The sequence below is a fragment of the Martes martes genome, assembly GCF_963455335.1.
Source record: "Martes martes genome assembly, chromosome: 1".
NCBI lineage: Eukaryota > Metazoa > Chordata > Mammalia > Carnivora > Mustelidae > Martes > Martes martes.
Genome location: NC_137888.1, coordinates 188,460,489 through 188,484,457, shown reverse-complemented (window position 1 = coordinate 188,484,457; position 23,969 = coordinate 188,460,489). Strand labels below are relative to the sequence as shown.

At 40.7% G+C, this 23,969-nt stretch overlaps 1 long non-coding RNA gene across 1 annotated transcript in view; it reads right to left on the bottom strand.

Annotated features, from left to right (window-relative positions):
* The window catches only part of LOC308347467, a 385,072-nt gene extending 373,838 nt beyond the window's left edge, over positions 1 to 11,234 (bottom strand). The window contains exon 1 of the long non-coding RNA XR_013967248.1: positions 11,121 to 11,234. This is a non-coding gene — a long non-coding RNA (uncharacterized lncRNA). The remainder of the gene's footprint in view (positions 1 to 11,120) is intronic.
* Between the last annotated feature and the right edge of the window lie 12,735 nt (positions 11,235 to 23,969).

The window sequence follows — 23,969 nt, the reverse complement described above, 5'->3', positions numbered from 1 at the left end:
TATGGAGATGGCAGGCATTAGGGAAGCACCAACCGGGACCATAACTAATGTTTTGACAAGAGGGAAGGAAAAAGAAGTCAGGAGGCAGGTGCTCAGAGCAACAGGTCAACAGAAGGAAGGTCTGGACAGCAAAGGGCAAGCCTCCAACCACAGTACTGGGATTCAGGAACAGAGCCATCACCCAGACAATATAATCCAGGCTCCATACTTTGATCTCCAGGCCATACACTGCCAGGTCAACCTCACACAGTGCCAGCCTCTCTTCAATCTCTATGGTCTACCACAGAGGTCTTCTTTCATCCCTTTGAGCATGTCAAGCTCCTTCCCTAAGTAAGACCTGGGTACAGGCTGTTCCTTCTGCCTAGAATACCACTTCACTAGTTCTTCATATGGCTGCCTCCCACTCATCCTTTACTTAGGTCTCAGCTCAAATATCAGCTCCTCCTCTCTGGCTACCCTATCTTAATAGGTTACCCACCCCCTTTTAGTATCACAGTACCTTCAACTCTTCCTTCCCAGTACTTGGCAACTTATAATTGCATTTGTTGGCCTGAGTATTGTCCATCTCCTCCACTGGACTCCTGAGAGCAGTGACTGTGCCTGCCTTGTTCACCAGCATAGAACCACAGCTAGCACAGTGCCTGACATACAAAAGACCCCAGTAAATGCTTCCCAAATGAATACATTAGTTATGAGCAAGGGAATGACTCACACGCAGTAAGAACTGGCAAGAATATAGTTGGAGATTAGGTTCAGACACTGGGATACTAGGCAGGTCAGAGACTGTCCAGGCAGGAGCCCAGTAAGCTCCATGGTCAGAGCAAGCAACAGCATCAACTAGGATTTGCTAGGGGACCTGTTAGCAGGCTGTCATTCCACATTCCACCTGCCTGCTGACCTTAACTTCCAGGTATTACCTACTTCCAAATCCTGGGCCCACTGTCCACTTAACCTGCCACTGGTGTGGGCAGTTCCTACCACACCAAGAGAGTCTCAGAGAAACCTGACCAATGCCAAGCAACAGAAGCTGCTGTGCAGACCCTCAAAGCCAGTGATTAGTATTATAATCATGAGAGTAAGTAATACATGCCAACGGCTTTATACATACAGCCTTATTCAACCCCCACAGCATCTATAGTCGGCGACCACTGTAACCCCCAATTTAAAGGTGAAGAAACAGACTTAATCAAGAAACCTACCCATGGTCCCACATCTGGTAACTGGTAAACCCATATGCCTAAGTTTATAGATCTGGATCTCTGAGTCAAAAATAACAAAAGTGTAAAATATAATAGCAATAATAAAAATAAAAGCAAACACTAAGAAATTACTATATGAGAGGTGCTGTGCTAATATTTTATATAGATTATCCTATTGTATTCATACCCACCTAAGAGGTATGTACTACTATGTCCATTCTGGAGAAGAAAATAAAATTCTTCAAAGCAAAACAGCTTGCCCAAGATCACCCTCAGCCTGTTAATTGAGTGACATATGTATTTGTGAACTCTAAACAATCCTATTCATGACATTAAAACAGAATGGAAACATAGTAGGAGCCATAAAGAACTAAAATCTTGCTTTCCAAGTGTGGCCCATGGACCAGCAGCATCTGCATCACCTGGGAGCTTGTAAGAAATGGCAGAAGCTTCTGGCCTCACCAGGACCTTTGGGTATAGTTCCAACCAGTGCCCAACCCACAGGATTTGGACCCAGCCGTTTCATCTGTGCTAAAAGCCAAACACAGCTAATTCTTCTAGGCCAAGGAAATGTTGGCTGGTTGCCCCTTGGAAGTTCAAGAGCCTAGAGGAAACCGTAGCTTAGAAGGAGCTTTCTGCCCTGCTCCGAGGGGCCAAGAGACAGCCTCAGCTACAGATTTCATTGGACACTGGCTAAGAGCCTTGCTCTTAGCTGCTCAGTCAGCAGATTCCAGCTACTGCAATTTCCAAGTGCAGGGCCCACCTCTTGTTTCGGTACAGGATCCCTTCTCCTCTTCTGGAGGTTCCAACACCTCCCACTGATCAGGTGGCCTCTCTGTGTTAACAACCAGGCAAGCCGTGCACAGCACAACTCTGGAGGACACCATTCACAGACGTATTTGTCAAAACAAAAAATGTCCCATCCCCCCTCCACTCAACCACCTTTTTTGTTGTCATACCTCTTCACAGGCTCTGCAGGGCTTTCTACCTCTTGGTTGCTTTTTCCTGCCCTCCTTAGGATCACTACCTCTCCATCCACCAGCTCCATTCCTGGGAGAACCTGAACAGGAATTGCCCGTGCTCCAGGGTTGAGAGAAACAACCTTACTCCAGCAGGTTCCAGCCCCCCTCCGCTGCCTGTCCACTGGGCTCCAAGCACAGACATGCTTCCAGCATCATTTAAATGTCTTCTGACATAACCACGCAGGTACCGTCCTGCTTTAATGTGTAGACTTAAGACAGCATTGAGTTCTGAGGTTTTTTTGGTTTTTGTTTTTTTTTCCCCAAAAATGAAGGCACAGGAAGAAGACTTAAAGTCTTGCAGAAAATGAAATTTTGTTCTTACCATATACCACACACTTCAGTGATTAAATGACTGCAGACCATACTCTCCTCCAAACTGTGCCCAACTAAAATATATGTGCATTAAACCTCATGAGGGAGTACTGATACTTCCACATTATCTATGATGGGCTTTAGCTCCAATAGCTGTGGGTCTGAGAAGCTGCAAAATACACTGAATTTTAATGGAAATCTGACTGTTAATAAAAAGAGGTAAATTCATAAAAGGAACACTAATAAACACATAAGTAGACTCAGAAAGAGTCTTTAAGTTCCAGAGTATCTCAATGTGGGCCTTTTGCAAACCTCTTAGCCAGTTTCTCATTTTTCTCTTCTATTCCTACTTATACATCATTAAAAGAAAACCTTGGCCTATATACAAAATATCCATAAAATATGTAATTTTTTAACTTTATTTTAAACCCTCCAACAAAAACAGCTTTCCCCACTCTCTTAATAGAGAGAAACTCTATTAAACTCTATTAAGTCAACACAGTAGAAAAATAAAACTACTACATTGTGAAATGATTTCCTAGTGGGTAAAAAAAAGCTGAGGAAAGGCTGAAAAACGAAATTATGGCACAGGGTAAGAGAAATTCTGGCCAAGAATGCTCCTGGATGCTGAATAGAAGGTTTTAAATATGAATATTCAGATACAAACAAACCTAAGGACATACATTTTCTATAAGGAAAAAGAAACTTTTAAAAGGAAAGGGTCCCCATATGTTATGGATAATCCAGCAAATTAAAGACACTTAACCAAATTAGCCTAATTATTCTGCCATGAAATGGAGGGTGAGGGTAACTATAAAAAATTTAAAAGGAAGCTAATATTTATAATAGGCAGCCTCTCTAGAAGCATTCATTTCAGGCTACTGAATTAGAACACAGAAATATTACTGGTTAAGCCCCACACTGAGCATGAAACCTACTGAATTTAAAAAAAAAAAATCTTTTAATAAAAATTTTAAAAATGTTTCTGGTTAAATGGGTTGTAGTTTATCTGAACAACAGTTTAAACCTTTACAGTAATGAAACCACAGCTCATGAAAGCATGTAACTCAGTTTCTTTCTTTTGAACATAGTTTTAATGGGTTAATAGTATTTTTTTTCAGCTATGAGGAATAAAACAAACTAAATTATCAAGCAGAGAAACACAGCCTAAAACAAAATTGAGAATCCTGACTCAAGTGAGCACTCCTAGAGATACGAGGCCACAGGGGGACAGAGAGGTGCAAAATTTCACTTCAAAGAAAACCCAGGATACAACCTATAGTTAGTTCATCAAATTCCAGGAGAGCTTTGTGACAAGGTTTATCATCTCTTTCACACCCAAAGCCTTCAAAATACTACTTTCTAGATATTTCTCTCCCTGCAAAGACCTTTCACCTGTTAGATTGTACCTGATTCATTTCATGATGTTCTGTTGTTAGAATCAGTGGTGCTCATTCCTAAATGCACTTCAGAATCACATGGGAAGCTTAAAAAGGAAAATACCAATACCTACCACCCCTCCGCACTCTGAATCAATTTCTCTGGATGGGACCAGCCCCTGGCGACTTGAACTTGTAGCAAAGACTGTGAACCACTGGTTGAAAAGCAATCCAAACAGGTTAAAATTACGTAAAGAAGGAGGCACTATAATTGGGCTTAAATAAATTTACATGAGGAGGCAAAGTGCCTCAAATTCCCATCATAATCAGATAGAAGATGGTACTTTAAGGATCCCAGCGTTTTTTCCCATCAAATTTAGACCATCTCGATTACACAGGAGAGATATATCTAGTTGCCCATAATACTCAAGTTTATACCAAGAACTGAACAAGTTCAGCATTTCACACTTGAGATAAAAACAAAAACAGTACAATTAAAAGTGATCTATTCCAGGGGTGCCTGAGTGGCTCAGTCAGTTAAGCAACTGACTCTTGATTTTGGCTCAGGTCATGATCTCAGGGTTGTGAGATCGGACCCTGCGCCAGCCTCCACCCTAGGCATGGAGCCTGCTTAAGATTCTCTCTCTCCCTCTCCTTCTTCCTCTCTTCCCCCTCTCCCTCCCCCCCCCAAAAAAAGTGATCTATTCCACCTAGTATTCAAAATATGACAAAAAAAAAAAAAAAAGGTAACATGGAGCAGGGTGCATGAAGTTGTCAGATTTATTAACAACAATAAGAATAAATTCAAAGCTACCATTTCTTGAGTGCTAGCTATTGTGTTACCTCACTGAAAACTCAGAACGCCATTCTACAATAGGAATTATTATCTCCATTTCACAGATAATAAGGAAACTGAGGCTCCACGAGACTAGGACACTCTCCCCAGGGTCACACTGAAAGTGGCTGGTAGAAGAAGCAAGACTAGAATCCGGGACTGTGACTCCCTGGGGTCCATTCTCTGAACCACTATCATCTCTCATCTAGATGGCACAAGAGTCTCCTCAGCACATGCCCCTCAAAGTACAGTCCACAGGCCAGCAGCATCAGCCTGTTAGAAATCCCGAACCTCTGGCCCATTCTAGATGCACTGAATCAGAACCCATAGCTTAAGATCGGCAGGACATTCATGTGCACTTAAAGTTAAAAAACATAGGCCTACTTGGACAACTCTCTCTCAAAAATTCATCATCTTGACTGCATCCATGCTTTTAAAAACTAAATCCTATCATTTCGTTTCCCCCGTGAAGACTGTTTTGTTTTTTTATTGTTGTTGTTAAGATTTTATGTATTTGACAGAGAGATAGAAAGACAGCACAAGTAGGCAAAGCCTCAGGCAGAGGCAGAGGGAGAAGCACGTGCTCCGACTGAGCCTGACATGAGGCTCAGTCCAAGGACTCTGGGATCATGACCTAAGCGGAAGGCAGACACTTAACCTACTGAGCCACCCAGGAGCCCCTCCCCCCCAGTTAAGGCTGTTAAGTGGTTTCCCAAATGCCCTTGGAATGAAGTCTAGAATGCCTTTACAGTATAGGTAACCAGACTTTGCATAATATCCCTGGTGCTTGCCTATGCAGCCCGATTCCGATTTTTATACCCCAGACACAGAGATCAGCTTCCACTCATCAAATCCCAATATCCTCCTCTTCCTCTCCTACATTCTTCCCTCCCTTTCCTTTCTGCCTTCCTGCTTTCCTTCTTCCCTCTAAGCTCTTCCCTGCCTAAAACTAACCACCACCCACCACTGTGACCAACCCATGTCAGCCACATTCACTGCTGTATCTCCCGTGCACAGCAGTGCAGTGCCTGGCACAGAGCTGGAGCAGAATAAATGTGCTGAGTAAGGACGTGCTTTGGCTACTGAGGGCTTCCACTGTTCCCTTTGCCCATCTGCTCTTTGCTCTTTCCCATTTTCCCTTCCCTGTCCTTTACACCACCTCTCTTCTCTCACTCACCTCCTTATCAGTAACCTCATGGCTGTTGCAACTGTCAGCCTTAGAGAGACACCCTGCCATGCTCACATGTCCATTGCCCTGGGGTTATTCACCAACGGGGTGATGACTGTTTCACTTTAACCCTGAGACACCTGGAATAGGCCCAGTACTTTCCAGAAGTAGACAGAAGGCCCCACCAACAGAGGCAGGCCACTTTTCAATATGAGATTCAATATAGAGATGGAACCATAGATCAGGGACCTCTCAGTGGGCAACAAAAAGTCAAAAGCTCCACTATCTCTCTACACACACAAAGAGTAACACTGTGCTGACAAGATCGATTATCAAAGCTGTGGTTAACTTCACACTTTAAATGGGATGGCCATCATTGCTATCCTAAGAAACCAAATGGCAAATCCTTTTATAAAGCAGATAACTTCCTCAAGTTAAATGGTGAATAAATGTGATATATCTTCATATATTGTTTACATTAATAGTAAAAATAAGAGCTACTATTCATCTATTGAATACGAGCTACTGAGTGCCTGACAATACACTCAAAGTTTTAAAAACACTAAAATTAACCAGTCAGAAAATGACAGGTGTTGGCGAGGATGTGGAGAAAGTGTAACCCTCCTACATTGTTGGTGGGATGCAAGCTGGTGCAGACACTCTGGAAAACAGTATGGAGCTTCCTCAAAAAGTTGAAAATAGAGCTACCCTATAACCCAGCAATTGCACTACTGGTTATTTACCCTAAGATGCAAATGTAGTGATCCAGGGGCACCTGGGTGGCCCAATGGGTTAAGCCTCTGCCTTCAGCTCATGTCATGATCTCAGGGTCTTGGGATCGAGGCCCACATTGGGCACTCTGCTCTCAGGGGGGAGCCTGCTTCCCCCTCTTTCTCTGCAGGCCTCTCTGCCTACTTGTGATCTCTCTGTGTCAAATAAATAAATAAAATCTTTGAATAAAAAAAAAATGTAGCGATCCAAAGGGGCATGTGCACCTGAATGTTTATAGCAGCAATGTCCACAATAGCCAAACTATGTAAAGAACCTAGATGTCCATCAACAGATGAATGGATAAAGAAGATGTGGTACATATATACGATGGAATACTATGCAACCACCAAAAAACCCCAAATCTTGCCATTTGCAATGATGTGGATGGAACTAGAGGGTATTATGCTAAGCAAAATAAGTCAGAGAAAGACATTTATCATATGATATCACTGATACAAGGAATTCGAGAAACAAGACAGAAGATCATAGGAGAAGGGAGGGGAAAATGAAACAAGATGAAACCAGAGAGGGAGACAAATCATAAAAGACTCTTAATCTCAAGAAACAAACTGAGGGCTGCTGGAGGGGAGGGGGGTGGGAGGGATGGGGTGACTGGGAGATGGACATTGGGGAGGGTATGTGCTATGGTGAGTGCTGTGAATTTTAAGACTGATGAATCACAGACCTGTACCCCTGAAGCAAATAATACATTATATGTCAATTAAAAAATGAAATAAGATAGAAAATAATAAATAAACAAATATCTTATTTAATCTGTATCCTCACTTTATGAGGGAGAAATGCTTATTATTCCTCTTTTATAGAAAAAGCCAATGGCTAAGTAACCTGCCTCTTAGGGCAGGGCTGGGATTTAAATCATAGGTCTCCAGACTACCACTCTCTATGGTTTCTTTGCCATGTTTTGCTATTTGGATCACTTTCTCATCTGAGAAATCACAGACATGGACATTCCCAAAGAAACAGCCCCTTGGAAGATGACCTCAAAGGCTGAGACTTTTCTTCGCAACGTAGACATTGAAAGGAAAGCAACCTGCTACATCTTATATTTCAAAGCATTTCTATCTTAAAAGAGATTCAAGAAAAAGATGTGGGAACAGATGCTTATGAATGCAACTACACAAATATTTTTTCAGTATCTACCAGTGGTCAAGCATGTGCTGAAACCTGAATGATCAGACTGTTAGTTGAGAGAGTGGGGGGCAGTGCAGGGGGCTACAGGAGGGGATAGGGAGAACATCTCCCATAGTGAATGTTTCAGGAATGTTTAGCCAATAATTTATAAAATGTTAGTTTATTATCTAACTATATAGAAAGAAGCTTTCACACACAGGAGATGAGTTAACTCCTTTATTACCTGTAAATACATAATTGAAAGGGACAATGTATCTTCTAAAATAGAAGTGTTACATAATTCAAATAACTCGAGTGTTCCTTTCTGATATCCCATATTAGAGGGTCAGACTGTAACTTGTATGAATTCAAACACAGTGTCAGATTTTGTTCTCAAGGGTCTGAAAGACCAAAAGAGAAAAAAGCACTGGGAACCAAAACAAGATAGTCCCAAAATAGAAAGGGAGCAACTGAAGTCACACATATATACAAATAAAGAGAGGAGTATAGAAACATTTCCTAAAGCATTCCATCAAACATTTACAGAGATAAGGATAGGATGAGAACATCAAGTAAAAGAAGTCATGAGCCTGAAAGGTCACATACATTACTACAAGGTCTCCAGAAACCTGTCTCCTTGCAGAAAGGGCATGAGATGAAGACCATGGATCTCTCTCCTCGTTTATAAAATGAAGGCATTAGATTAGATGGTTTTTAAGGTCCTTCTAGCCCTAACCCATTAACTACTTTAATCCATGTGGCCCCTGCACCTGAAGAGATACGAGCACATAAAGATGCTCAAAAAACTTTTGTTGAATTGTTGAAACATTACAACCTTACCAATAATATGAAAAGAGACTTTACAACAATTGGTACTACCCTGTGGCCTACAAAGAACAAATTATAAGAGAAACCATTATCTAAACAGCTTCACATCTGGTGCTCCTTCTAGCTGACTGCTTGTAGAATGAAAATAACCCTGGACTTGGAAATAAGACACGTGGGTCTAGTCTCCTCTCTGACACAAACCAACTGTGTGACCTTGGGCAAATGGCTTTACCACCTGGGCCAGTTTCCTAACATCTAAAATAAAGGTATTAAAAAGCTATATATAGCTAACATTTATGGAACCTTTACTATATGCCAGGAACTGTTACAAGATCTTTGCCTTAAATTTAAATGATCTCAAAGGTTTTTGCAGCTCTAACACTTAGTCTGACTACAGAGGAAACATGGTATGATGGAAAGATTCCAAATTCTGTACTCAGAAACACTGGACTCCCTCCCGCTCTGTTAGGTGGGGTCTTTGGGGTTTGGGGGGGGGGTGTTTGTTTTTCGTTTTTGACAGAGAGAGTGAGCACAAGCAGGGGATGTGGGAGAGGGAGAAACAGGCTCCCCACTGAGCAAGGAGCCTGATGTGGGGCTGGATCCCAGGACCTTGGAATCATGACCTGAGCTGAAGGCAGATGCTCAACCAACTGAGCCTCACAGGTGCCCTAGGTGGGGTCTTTTATTAAGCAGAGACTGTTAAAACAGATGGGGTTACTGAGTATGTCTATTCCCTAGCTGAGTTAATTTGGACAAGTTGCTTAACTTTAGTTGCTTAACTAAAACTTTTAGTTTTCTAATATGTGAAAAACATATAAAATGGTTATGTCTCATATAGTTTTCTGAGAGAATTAAATTATAACTGTAATATATACTAATAATATACATATATTTTAAATTTTTATTTTATTACTAGATGTGTGACCGAGGACAAATCAACTTCTCAAGGTTTTTCCTCATCTACAGATGGGAGATACGGTGTTATGAAAAGAAGTAATGTGAACATTCTGTAAAAAGTCTATTGTTGCTGTGTTTGAAAGCATGCATATTCCCTAACACTTGGAAAAGTATATACAATTCTCCCCTAACACTTGTAACAGCATATACAATCAATGACAACGACGACAACCATAATAAACGAGATCTTTACTAGACATATCTCTCCACTCCCCAACAACAAAAGACAGCTTTCCTGAACATCTTTCTAGTCCCGGCTCACAGCAGGCGGACACAGAGGCTGGCTGCCAAGAACGCAGGGCCACATGGAAGTTGTAGTTCTCAGTCAAAGAGCTGCTCCACAGAACTGCTGAAGTGAGACTTCAACTCCCAGGAGACACTTCGCCGCACCAAGTGGCACGCTGGGAGATAGAGTACCAGCCCTCCGGGAAACACGCAGCGGGACTCCAACTCCCAGACGCCTCCGCTACGTAGGATGCCGGCGGTAAAATGGAGCCGGAGAGGGAGCGTTCAGACACACCCGGCTTCACAGGTGCGACCAGGCGCCGCTCTTAGTAATCCCAGGCCCAGCACAGGTCAGAACCTTTCTACAACAACCACTGGGATCATCTCCTGCTGGTGCCCGCACATTTCTTGAGGGATCCGGAGTAATAAAGTAGTAAGTTTGCAAGTGGCCGACTTTCACAAACAAGACCTCATTTAGCTGTCAGCTCCCGCAAGCATCCTTGGGCCACCTGGCCAGAGATCTTTAAGCTCTTTTTTCCAAGATAAAATACTGTGAGCGGCTGGTCCAAGGTCATACACCAGATGGAGAATTTGATCCTAGAAAGGAGTCTCCAACTCCGGTTCCACTAACCAGACTCCCCTCTCCAACCCCCTCCCCTAACGTTACACGATTTACCTTTAAAATCCCCGCATATTTTTATATAAAACTGTGTTAATCCATAAAATAGCCCAAACGAGTTTGGACTCATTGAGTTACCCCACCATAAAGCATTCAATGCTTTTTAAAATGTTTTTTAAGTATCAAATATAAGATTCCCTCCCAAAATATTGCCTTCCCTCTACCTACTTGGCTCCTTTCTGGGGCACGTGTTCAGCCCCCTCCCTTTCGGGAACACAGCGCTGGGTGTTTGACACAGTTCTGTTGGGGCAGCGATTCCTGCTACTTGCCTATGACACTGGCAAACCTTGCAAAAGCGTCCAGTGCCAACTACACCACCAGGTCTGGGTGCTGGGGCGTCCGTAGAACCGCTGGAGTAGCCCCATGCCTCAGTTTACCCCCTTATGCAGCAGATGAGGGGAGGGTTAGGGTTAGGGCTGGTGGTCAGAATGGGTCCTGCAAGTTCAGGGGGTGGGAGGGTCCTCCGGGCAGACACACCACCACCCCCTCCCCAAGGAGCTGTGCGACCCAGACCCCGCCCCACTGGACTGTGGGTATACAGACCAGACGCGCGTGGAAACCAAGACCCGCACCCCAGAAACACTCTTCTACTGGGGTTTGCCCCCTGCCCCTACCTTCCAAGATCTTGGCAGCTGGGAAGTGAAAGGCAGAGGGAGGGAGCGCGGGGCACGGCGCCTGGGCGTGTGCCCACTGGGGTGGCCGCCTGAGGGAACCGGGAACTGGAGGGCAAAAGTCCCGCGACGGGACGGAGAGGGTACTACAATTCCCAGATGGCGCCGCGGCTGGGGGGCGGGATCTAAGATGGCCGCTGGCCTGAGGACAGAAACGAGGGCCAATAGGCATAAAGTATGCGCCTACACCAGGCCAATCAGAAGCTATAATGGCAATAACTCCGATACAGGGGTGAGAAAGATTGTTTCAGGAGAGCAGCTGAGGTGAGGATCCCCTGGGAAAGGGATTTTTGTAATAAACTTCACAATCTTTCTTTTTTTCCAAATGGTTAAAAGAAATAAAATTCTTCATGCTATGCTGCTTTTTTACCTCCTTATTTCCTCCTAAACGTATTTAACTTACCCCCCACCCCCCCACACACACACGCCCCACTACTCACTGGCTGGATTTTCTTTCTTTTCCTCTACCCACTTTGGATCGCTCTTGAATCCTTAAGTCTTCTTTTCCTTATATTTTTCTCATAACACGGACTTGCAGACCTTTACTTGATCCACTTTACGACCACATTTGGCCTTTCCTGGAATCCTAACTAAAATCGCACCGCAAACTCCTTTGTCCCTTCCTTTCTCCCTTCGTGCTGTTTCTCTACTTAGCACTTTTCCTTCCCAAACACTGTATATAATTCATTTATCTATCTTTTTTAATCGTCTTGTCCTCCAGAATGAAAGATGAAGATTTTTGTTCTGCTCGCTGCAGTATTTCTAGAACCTGGAACTATATACTAGGCACTCAGGAAATATGCTTTAAATAACTGAATGAAATCTAGAGTAGCATTTTACTTTCTATTCTCCCTTTCTTTGGTGCAGATCAATTAAATCCATCTCTGAGGGCCATGGGGTCCTTGTGCCTTGCTCCCTTTCAAATTCAAAATCATTCTCAATATAGTCTAGGATGCTGGAGAAATAAATCCCTGATTCAGATGCAATTCCTAACTTCAAGATGTTTCTGGTCTAAAGGAGTATGAGAAGTAAACTTCATTTTGCCATAAACGCAATTGCAAATTGCAGAGCAGGTATATGCTGCTTATGAGCAGGGACTAGAATCCTGGCCTTCAGACTCTTGGTACTACACACCATACTTCTTATAGCAGCCTCCCTTCAGGATTGCACACTTCCCTTCTCTTTCCTACCAATCCTAGTGCCAAGGAAGAAAATATATTTGCCCATCAACGTTTACATTTAAGGAGAAGCAACAAGCAATTACACCTGGACGAACACTGGGGTATTTCCTTATTTAACCTGACACCATTTCCCTTTATTTTTCCTTTTCTTTCTTTCTTTCTTTTTTTTTTTTTTTTCCAGAGAGAGAGCAAGCAGGGAAGAAGAGGGAGAGCAAATCTGTAGCAGGCTCCATGCCCACCCAGGCATCCCAATTCCCTTTTTTTTCCCATCATTTTTTTCTTTGGCCTGCTTCATTACATGCAGGCCATTACACCAAGTCTTACATCTCTCATCCTTTCTGATGTTTGAACCCCATGGAGAGTAGCGAGGTGTCCTACAAAATGTCCTGGTGTGAAATCCTGATGTCCTAAGAAGCTTGGCTCTCAGAGAATGTCACTGTGGATTATGGTCAGTTTACAGGTCATCACACAGACACCATGGCCACCTAGAATACTAGAGAATTTTAAATAACTAGGTGAAATTGAAAACAATCACAGATGGAATAGAAATGTGATCAACTTGTATACAGACTAATTTTTTGAATAGAAATTAAACCCTCTGCTCAGACTTCCTAGCCTAATCTGTCAATTTAGGGTTGTTTCTAATAACACAACAGTTCTTTGAGCACAGACTCAGCTCAGCAGTACCAGCTTTTCTCAGACTGAGTGGCATGAGAGATTTCAACACATGTGTCAGCAGCCAGACTAACTGTGGAAAGAATCATTGAACCATATGAGAATGGAAAGCTCAACCACTAGGCTCTTCTCCTGAGAGAGTATCAGCCTATGATCATTACAACTTCTACTTAGCAATCAAAAGGTAAATGTCATGAATATACTCAGGATCTAAACAGTGGTATCTAATGATTTATTAAACCCTTATTAAGCAGTCTAGTGTGAACATATATGTATTAGTTCAACTGAGGGTGATGCTGTTTACTGGGCTCAAGGTCAGGTCAAGGTCAGTTATGACCTTCAGCAATATATACATGCATACATACATATATACATACATACATACATACATACATACATACATAAGAAGCATCAACACATGGCACTTGCCTTGGACCCAGGATATCCAAATGCCAAGACAATCAGTACAGGATGACTATCTGATCTACAACTTGATTAATAATCACTAGAAGATGGTATCTTTGAGTTCTCCCAGGAGTAAATCCTGAGACAGGTATTCAAGTGCAAGTCAGTAATTGCAGGAAACACCAGTAGAATAGGAAAGTGAAACAGGGAAGGGAAGACAGACAAAAAAGCATGTTACTACAAGAGGTGATTGAGCTTAATCCTCCTGAGGAACTCCAGGAAACAATGTAGAACACATACCATAGACTGAGCTATCCCACCAGAGGGACAAAAGAACTTGGTTGTTTAAATACTAACTCCCATCAGTCTGTAACTGGGGCCGTTTTCCGGGGCACTTAAGTCCCTGGCTCTCTAGGCATGAGCGGGCAGAGTTGCCTCAGTGCCCAGAGAAAGCCAGAGATACAGGTGCTTCCAATGGAAGTCGAGCTGGTATATCCTGAAAGGGCGAGGGAATAGGGATACCGTCAGGGCACCAAGAGTATCTGTTCCAGGTGGCTTTGGGTCACCAGGAGCTCATTGTGGAGACTAGCAGAATAAGAATAATTCAAAACTTTAAGCCCATACCAAAACAAAACAAAAAGCAATCTACCACATTGTATACTTCGTCATGTGAAAAGTTAAGACATAATTCTCTGTAAATTCTCACTAACACACACATACAAAACAAAATCTACAGCAACCAAAGCCTCTCATACTGAGAACTCTTTGGAGACCTCAGGAGAAGCTCCAGTGGGACTGGGGTTAGAAGAAAGGGGAGGAAGGACATCAAGAAAAAGAAAAGGGAATTTAAAGAAATATTGCTGAAGACAATATGTTATTCATTTCATGATATTGAAGAACCACAAATAAAGGGCTTCAGATCTTTAAGAAATCAGTAAGTGCACAGACTGTGGTCTTTAGACCTAGAGGACAGTTTTGTGCAAGATCCTCTGGGTTGTGCCATTATAGCACTTCTTCAGAGCAAATAGCTTTATTTGAAGTTAGTCACCATTTGTTTGTCTTTCTGTTTGTCATCTATCTCCTCCAAATAAAATGTAAGCTCCATGAAGGCAAGAACATTTTGTCTTACTCAGTTGTAGACACACAATAAATACAAAGCAAATAGAGTAAGTACTAGAAGGGCCCAACATTGCACTACTCATTACACTCAGGTAAGCCATGAAATAAAGAGACAAAAGCAACCTTGCAAAAACCTCCCATTATCACAAAGCTAATGTGTGGAAAGCCTGGAGGTCATTTAAGTGGTCTACTGGTCTTCTGCTTAAGTCAAATATTCCCAACAGCATCCTCTTCAGGCACACAGGACCTCCAGGAAAATCTTTACCATGGAAATAAATTTCAAAACTAGAAAGGCATTTGAGGTCAAAGAGATCAACTCCCTACATAATTCATCTCAGCTGTATGTTACAGGTCATAATCCAGAACTTGGGGTATTTATTTAACTGGTAAAATCATCTCTAATAGGAAAACATTGAATTAGATAAAAATTATGCATTGTTTCTGTAATATAAAGCATAATAAGGTTGGGAAACTCAGCTGTACCCAGATGCTCATGTCTCCTTCACAAATTACTCAACCCATAATCATTCAGCTTTTGGGCTGTTATTGGAGAAATCTGGTTGTTAATAAGAACCATCTTGTGATGTGCTGAAAATTCTCTAAATTTTTTCCCTATCTTTTTATACTCTCTCCTCTTACTTATCCCTTTGTTGTTGTGTTAAATATATTCCTTGGGTGGATTTGTTCATCAGATATTTAGAGATCGGTCTATTCCCTATAGTTAGTGAACATATGCATGCTGTCTCCTTTTAACTATGCCTCATAAATAATCACACTTAATCCTTCTTACTGCCATCTTTTGCAATCATCTTCCAGTTACCTAGAACATACGGTACATAAAACTAAGCTCAGTGTCCAAGCTGTGATCTCACTAGGGTGGCTCAAAGATAAGCTATGGTTTTTCATCACTCTCTTTCGAGAAATTATGCCTCTAAACACATTGCCCTGGTTTCACTGCAGCTTTAAAGACATTTCATCTTTCTTGGGGGGGGGAGAACTCTTTAAAAGCATTTCCTAAAAATTAAAAAGTATATTTCTTTAGTAGAGGACTTAGTGCAGAATGGGATGCAACTTCACTTCAGCTCAGTTTTTCATGTACTAAGGGTTACTCCGGGCTAGACACTGTGCACTGGGCTGGGATTCACTGAGGAATTAGACACAGTCCCTGATATTGTATGGTAATAGAAACAATAGGCAAGTAAACAGGTGAAAAATTCTATGTGATGCTTTAGAAATTGATGCCAGAATGAGTCAATTCTGCTACCTACAGTGGAGGGAAAAGAGAGTTCTAGGCAGAAGCAACAGCACGTGACAAGTACCAGAGCTCAGAGAGGATAGATGTATTTGTCCACAACCCACAGGGGAAGTAGAACAGTGGGGAAAGAGGCTGGAGGAGACCTAAAAGCCAGCTCAGGACACTTTCACAAGCACACTTCTTAGTTTGCTAAAGGGCAGTTGAGAGCCTTGTAACTATTAAATGAATTGCTTGATTTTGAGGCAAACAGAAAAATTCATTCAACAATTGTTTACTGAGCACCTACTACATGCCCCAGCATTGTTCTAGGTTCTAGAAGATGCAACAGTAAGTAAGCCACAAAAAATCCCTCCCCTGGGGGTGCCTGGGTGGCTCCACCAGTTAAGCATCCGACCCTTGGTTTCCACTCAGGTCATGATCTCATGGGTCATGAAGTCAAACCCTACATTAGGCTCCACACTCAGTGGGGAGTCTACTTGTGATTCTCTCCCTCTGCCCCTCCCCCACACACTCATGCACTCTCTCTCAAATAAATAAATAAACCTTTTCAAAAAATTCCTACCCTCATGAAACTTCTAATAGAGAAGAAAGACCATACACTAATATACAAATTTATAATCTATCATAGGATGATGATAAATGCTATGAGAAAAATGCAGAATGAGGGGTCAGAAGATGATGGATGGCCTTCTGTTGGTTAGAGTGGTCAGGGGGGCCTCTTTGAAGAGGTGTCATTTGAATGAAGATTTCAGTGAAGTGAGGGGGCCTCAATGAAGTGAGAAAATCAATGGAAGAATGTTCCAGAAAGAGAGGGAACAGTATGTGCGAAGTCCTTAAAACAATAACAGGCTTAGTGTGGTGGAAGAGTAGCAAGAAAGTCCATGTGGCTGGAGGAGAGTGAATGAGAGGAAAAGCCATGGAAGATGAGGTCAAAGGTAACCAGAGGCCAGAGCATGTAGGCCACAGTAAATCTTAAGGGCCTATGTTAAACAATTCCATAAATGTATTTGCCAGATGATGTATATAGTATGATCTATTTGTATAATCATTAAAAGAAAGGATTGTTTTATATATATAATTATCAAGGTCCATAATCACTCATCCAAAACTGTGGGGACAGGTGTATTTTGGAAATTAATCTTACTGCTTTTAGGAAAGGTAATATATGCCTATACCATCTAGTGTAACATGCCTAGAGTAGTCCTGGGACAGCAACCTGTCATCAAACATTGATATTTCTGCAACAAAACACATATGGGATAAATAAACACTACACATAGCCCCTATCAGGCCAGCATTTGGGTTTTCAAATCTTTTGTGATTTTGACATTGCAAATAAGAGATTGTGAACCTATATTTTCATCTATGGTAGAAAACCGGGAGCATCAAAATGGTTGTTTACAGTGGTTGGGGAAACCAGATGGGATGGGCAGCAGGACTATCTTTTATTCTACTTTATACAATTCTGAACATCTGAACACTATTTTTTTTAACCATATATTGGATATGTCATTGAAATAACACCAGTTTAAATTTTTTTTAAATGTGGATTCCAAAGCTTTTATTCTTGTAGTATTTGAGTATTCAACAATATGGGAAGTATTATGGGGAAATATTTTAAGCAAATAAAGCAATAGAAAAGATTTTGAATATGCATCACAAAATTGCCTCTGAATTTGAGTGTTTTAGTCATGATATTCAACTTTTACTGTGTCCTCTGTAGGCTTTTCAGATTTTTGTTTTTTGAATATGTTTGGACTGGAGAGAGTCATAGTATCCAGATGACTTTGTAAGGAGTAGGAAAATTCATTTCTAAAATTCAGTATAAAGTGTATTTTTGAAATTTGTGGTAAATCATATTCCCTAATGTCCCCAAAAGTTTCTTCTCTTTCCTTATAGAACATGGTCCATTCTCTGGACTTGTGGTTGTTTCTGTTTTGTTTCATTTTGTTTTTAAGGAGAATCTGTGAGGTTTTTGTCTGTTTTGATAACAGGATGTCATGCTTGTGATAAATACTTGCCTGAAAAAGATTTATAATGCACAAGCCCCTAAAATATTTAGACATTCTAAAATTGTAATTTGCAACCTCCCTATTTCCTACCACTCTCCCCCCAACAAAAATTCAGAAAGATGTATTTAACAGATGCCGTGTTCTGTGGTGAATGTTATTGGCTATGTGGCTGAAAACTGTAATTAGCCATGCCTCACTGATTCATACATGAATCGTTTGGAGGTTTATTATTCCACCAGAATGTTAATGAAAATGAATAGAAAATACTCCAAGAGATTTTCTTTTTATCTTGGTAAAGTACATATGGTAAAGAAAAAATAATCTTTTAAAATAATTAATGAATAAATACTCCTTATAAAACTAGATCCTTGATTTTTTGAATAGTAAATAAGACTGTTGGAGCCTCTTCTGTATGAAACACACAGTGACTTTACACACATCAATTAATAAAGCTTCAGGACCCCTACCAGGTAAATTTTAATAAAACCCAGGAGTCCTAACTTTTCTGACCTTTGTTCTAGTTTCCAGCTAAGAAACTAGCTGACAAAGATGCTTTCACATCTTTGAAAACAGAATGGGCATGAAACCAACGTTCACAGTTCAGGTATCATTTATAAGTAGTGTTCTCCTATGAACCTAGTTGGAAATAAAAGTAATTTAGGGGAAATGATATTTCAGCACTGCCTTAATCTAGCAGGGATTTTCTTCATGGGAAAATTAAACCAAATACAAACTGGAAGTATGACTTAACTGGGCTGGCTTCTGCATTTAGGGTCACCAAAGCATACTGTAAATGGAAATCAGATTGCTTTAGAATCCAAGAACAAACTCTACTTTTGACCTTTAGAAAGCTCATGATGTATATGCCCACAAAATAAACAAAATAATTTCAAAGTAAATTCGTTGAGTGCACCTGACCTTTGAAATAGAGCAGATGATGTTAATCAGATTTGTACAACTTTAATCTAGCTCAGCCTCCATCTCTCCATGTAGTTTTTAAATATCATAAAGAAGAATCTCACAACAGGGAATCTCTCAAATCGGAATGGATTTAGAAATGGAACAGGATGTATGACCTTGCCTCAAACAATGAAGTATAACTTAGACATGTAAGCAAGTGAGCATTATGACTGTAACCCAATATACTGTGCTCCTGAGGAAAAGTGACTTTTTCAAAATACTAACTTAAGCACATTGTAGGCAGCTTCTCAATATTACAGTAAAATGTATTTTGAGTCCTGATACTGTGTAAGGCACCTAGGGGGAAACTTTGAGTTGGAAATGACCTACATATTATAAAAAAAATACATATGCATCTAACCACTGCAACTGATTTCATCCAGCCATAACATTTCTGCATTTGGGACGCTGAATGTCTGAACCATGGTCTCTTTAGAATAGCATATTAGGTAACTTGATAGACATATGCTTATCTTCGCAGCATCATCTCCTTTGGGTAACCAACCCTAATCCCATTCCACAGTAATCCTTCTCAATCTGAGTAACTCAGATGCAGCTGATCACATTTATTCTTACACCAAAGGGTAACTGAAGGCACAGCGGAGGTTTTGGGAGGTGGGGGGCCCCAGGCAGAGCGGGGATTGGGAAGAAGCAGAGCATGTTCACAGAAAACAAGCTGGATTAAAGCACTCCAAGCTATTTGGCCACATGATTGGCTCAGGGATGGGCACATGACCCAAACCAAGCCACTGATGGTCCCTCCTTGTTTACAATAACAAGCTCTAATGGTAGCAATGTGGGGCTGCTGGCTACCCCGCCCACTTAGGAATTAAGTCAAAAAGGGGCAAGCAGAGCTGAGAGATGAAAAGTCCCTGCTGGCATTGCAATCACAGAATCCAGTTTTGCCTAAAGCCACCCCTTAGATTTGCCAGTTCAATGAGCGTATTCTTATCTAAATTTGTTTGAATTAGTGTTTTGTTACTTGCAGCCAAAAAAGTCATGGCTAATTCATAAAGTTCAGCTAACAGATAAACTCTTAAACTACCCACACTAAGAAAGTGAAATGAAAAGGATGACAGTCTTCCATTCACTTGTAACTTAGAGATTCTCAGAACTAGAGCCACACCAGCCTCTGCTCTACTGGCATCAAATCTGTGCATGCAGCCCACTCAAGTCATTTGAGGACTTGGAGATGCTTAGCCCAGAGAAGGGAAGACAGGATATGCCTGCTGGGCTCAACCATGGGAAGGTCTATTTTGTGATAAAGGAGTTGGATTCATTCTGTAGAGTTAAAACCCAGATCAACAAGGGCTTGTCACTCAGAGAAATTTTCTATACAGTGTGATGAATAACTTTTCTAACAATGAAAGCCATCCTAGCAGACATAATGTGACCCTCTCTCAGCAATGCCACTTCCACTGAGTGAGAGGTTAGACAAACTGACATCTGAGATGCCATCCAGCTCTATGATTCCTTGATTCAATCAAAGTATGGTCATGATGATGATATTTGTAATTTATCATAAATCATCTCAACCTTTCAGCAAATCACAAATCAATACAAATCAATCATATTAAAGTAGGCATAGGCGATGGGAAGTGTCAGAAAAGATTTCCTAGAGGGGATAATACTTGTACCGTTTTAAATACAAATGCAACTTGATTTATGTTGCACCATGTTGAATAACACTGCATTCAACTCTAATTCTTTAAAAAAAAAAACACTTTTTCCCTATAATATCTATAAATACTGTCTTTAAAAATATGTAAATACATTTATAATAACAATATAATAAAGTGTACTATAAACAAATAAACATTTTTTCATGTCTTGGGTGTTTTTGTAGGCATAGAGCTAGTAAGCATTAACACAGCAACGTATACCAGACAATCAGCCAATGAATGTGAGTCCCTCATTATTGCACACTATCATTCACCTCTGAGTTGAGAGTGTTCTATAAAATGGCTAACCATTGAACGAGGCAGGGGTTAAGATCAGCAACCCCGTGTGCAGTCAAAAAATCTGAGTAAATTTGACTCCCCCAAACTTAATTACCAATAGCCTACTGTTGACTGGAAGCCTTACCAATAACAAAATAATCAATTAACACATATTTTGTATGTTCTATGTTTCATGTACTGTGTTCCTACAATAAACTAAGCTAGAGAAAAGGTAATGTTATCAAGAAAATCATAAGGAACAGAAAATATATTTATAATAATGTACTGTATTTATCTAGAAAAAAAAATCTGTGTGTAAGTGGACCCACGCAGTTCAAATTTACATTGTTCAAGGGTCAACTGTACATGTTTTTGCTTCTCTTTCTGCCATTATTTTGAGTGCTGGCAATTTGTTTTGTGTCCTCAAAAGCATTTTTGACACACAGTGCTTAGCAATGCATAACAAAGTGACAGCACCATGCTAGACACTAAATTGAAAGTTTTACAGAAGTTCAGGGTGCCTTCAAGAAGTGTTTAAGAAGACAGAATCAGGGAAATTGGAACTGAAAGATATCTTTCGGCATTATGAAGGGCAGCATAAACACCACTACAGCCAGGGAGAATCAACAAAAAATGGTATGGAAGCTACTTGGAAGAAATAATAATTTCTTCAGAAGGTACATCTTGATTTACAGAGTTTTACAGAGAGCAGAAGCGTAGCTGCCACATGAAAGACTGGAACACAGCTCCATGGGGACAGTGGTAAGGAGACCCAGTATAGTGCCGTTCACAGTAGCATTCCCATTTTTTTTTAATTTTTTATTTATTTTCAGCGTAACAGTATTCATTGTTTTTTCACCACACCCAGTGCTCCATGCAATCTGTGCCCTCCCTAATACCCACCACCTGGTTCCCCCACCCTCCCACCCCGCCCCTTCAAAACCCTCAGGTTGTTTTTCAGAGTCCATAGTCTCTCATGGTTCACCTCCCCTTCCAATTTCCCTCAACTCCCTTCTCCTCTCCATCTACCCTTGTCCTCTATATTATTTGTTATGCTCCACCAATAAGTGAAACCATATGATACTTGACTTTCTCTGTTTGACTTATTTCACTCAGCATAATCTCTTCCAGTCTTGTCCATGTTGCTACAAAAGTTGGGTATTCGTCCTTTCTGATGGAGGCATAATACTCCATAGTGTATATGGACCACATCTTCCTTATCCATTCATCCGTTGAAGGGCATCTTGGTTCTTTCCACAGTTTGGCGACCGTGGCCATTGCTGCTATAAACATTGGGGTACAGATGGCCCTTCTTTTCACTACATCTGTATCTTTGGGGTAAATACCCAGCAGTAGCATTCCCATTTTTAGGAATGGAACACCCCATATGCCTTCTCTCTACACAGGGTTTGAAAGTGCTGCCCACCAAGAGGGAAAAGCATTCAAGACAGAGAGAACACGTATAAAAAGGAAAAGAATTGTAAAACAGGGCATTTTAGAGACTGTAAATGGTTTCATGTTACTGGAGAGGAGAATATGAGGGGGAAAGAAAAAAAAAATGAGACTGGAAATGTAGCCATATTAAGAAAGTGCTGATAAAACATTCTCTTACATGTAGGACTTGTGCTTTTAAACAATGGGGAGCAAATGACTGGCTTTAGCACGAACGTGATATAATCAAATTTGAATTTTAGAGAAAAATCTGTCTAGAAACACTATGGAGGCTTAATTGGAGCTGGATATACTCCAAGAAGATCAGTGAGGAGGTCACTGTTAACAATTAGATAATTTTTCCTGGCCTCTCAAATTACTAAATGAAAGTAGTAGTAGTAGTAGTAGTAGTAGTAGTAGTAGCAGCAGCAGCAGCAATACACATCCCCATGGTATAATAAACGGGTAAATTTCCCCAAAGCTATCTGCAATATGTAAATCAAGTAAGAGCTTTTGAAAGTTCAGTACAAGGATTTCATGACTTTTGACTCGGTTATCCTATTTCTAGGAATCTATAGGAAGAGAATAGAGATGTAGACAAGTACTTACTTAGTGATATTCCTTCCTACAGCCTTATTTCTGAAAAATTTGAATTTTAATGTTTAACAAAAAAAGAATAATGGTTAAGTAAGTGAAATAGGCCACTACCATTTAAAATGTTTCTAAAAATATTCAATGACATGGAAAATTGCCCAAGGAATAATGTTAAATGAAAAAGCACAACACAAAACCAAACATACAGTATGAGATTAGTCTTCACAAAGGTATATACATTTAAAACTGGGAAATGTATAAAAATGTAATTGCTGCCCATCCCCCAAGTGGTGGAAATGTTAGTGATTTTTATTTTCATCTTTCTATCTTTCTGCATTTTTGATTTACTATCATGAACATGTATTATTCTTGCAAGCCAGCATTAGGTTGAACCATCTGAAATTGCCTGCTATGGACTGAATCTTGTCATCAAAATTCATCTGTTAAAGCCATAGCACTCAATGTAATGATATTTAGAAACCAGACCTTTGAGAGATAATTAAATTTAGATGAAGTCATGAAGGTGGGGCTCTCCTGATGGGATCAGCACCCTTATAAGAAGAAGAAGAAATACAAGCTCGTGCTCTCTCTCTCTCTCTCTGAGCCCAAAGAAGGGGTCATATGAGCACAGTGAGAAAATGGCCAGGATAATAAGCCAGGAAGAGATCCTTATCAGAATCTGACCTTTCTAGCACTCTGATCATGGACTTCTAGCTACCACAACTGTAAGAAAATAAATCTTGTGCTTTAAGCCACCCAATCTATGGTATTTTTGTTATGGTAGCCTAAGTTTATGGATACATTGCCAAAATCGATTCTAAAAATGACAATTCCATATAATTCAACCTACTTAAAAGAGAAATAAAATAAGAGACAATCATTGAAAATAGCCTTGAAATGGATGCTAAGGTCCAGAACTAAAGCAATGACAATAAGGATGAAAGATGCAAAGGATGTTAAGATAGTAGGTTCTGTAACTCAGTGACTGGTGGGATTGATAAGACAGTATTAGTAAATAAGAGAGAGCATCTAGAAAATGAGTCCAAAGTTTTTACACTAAGAAACTGGGCGATGACAAGGGTCACTATTGAAGAGAAAACATATTTAGAAAAACCTCTTTGGTGGCTAGCCTCTTAGATGGTCCCCAATAATCCTTACTTCCTGCTACCCACAGCCTTGAGTACTGCCCTTCCTCATGTATAGGTTGGACAGGAATCTAC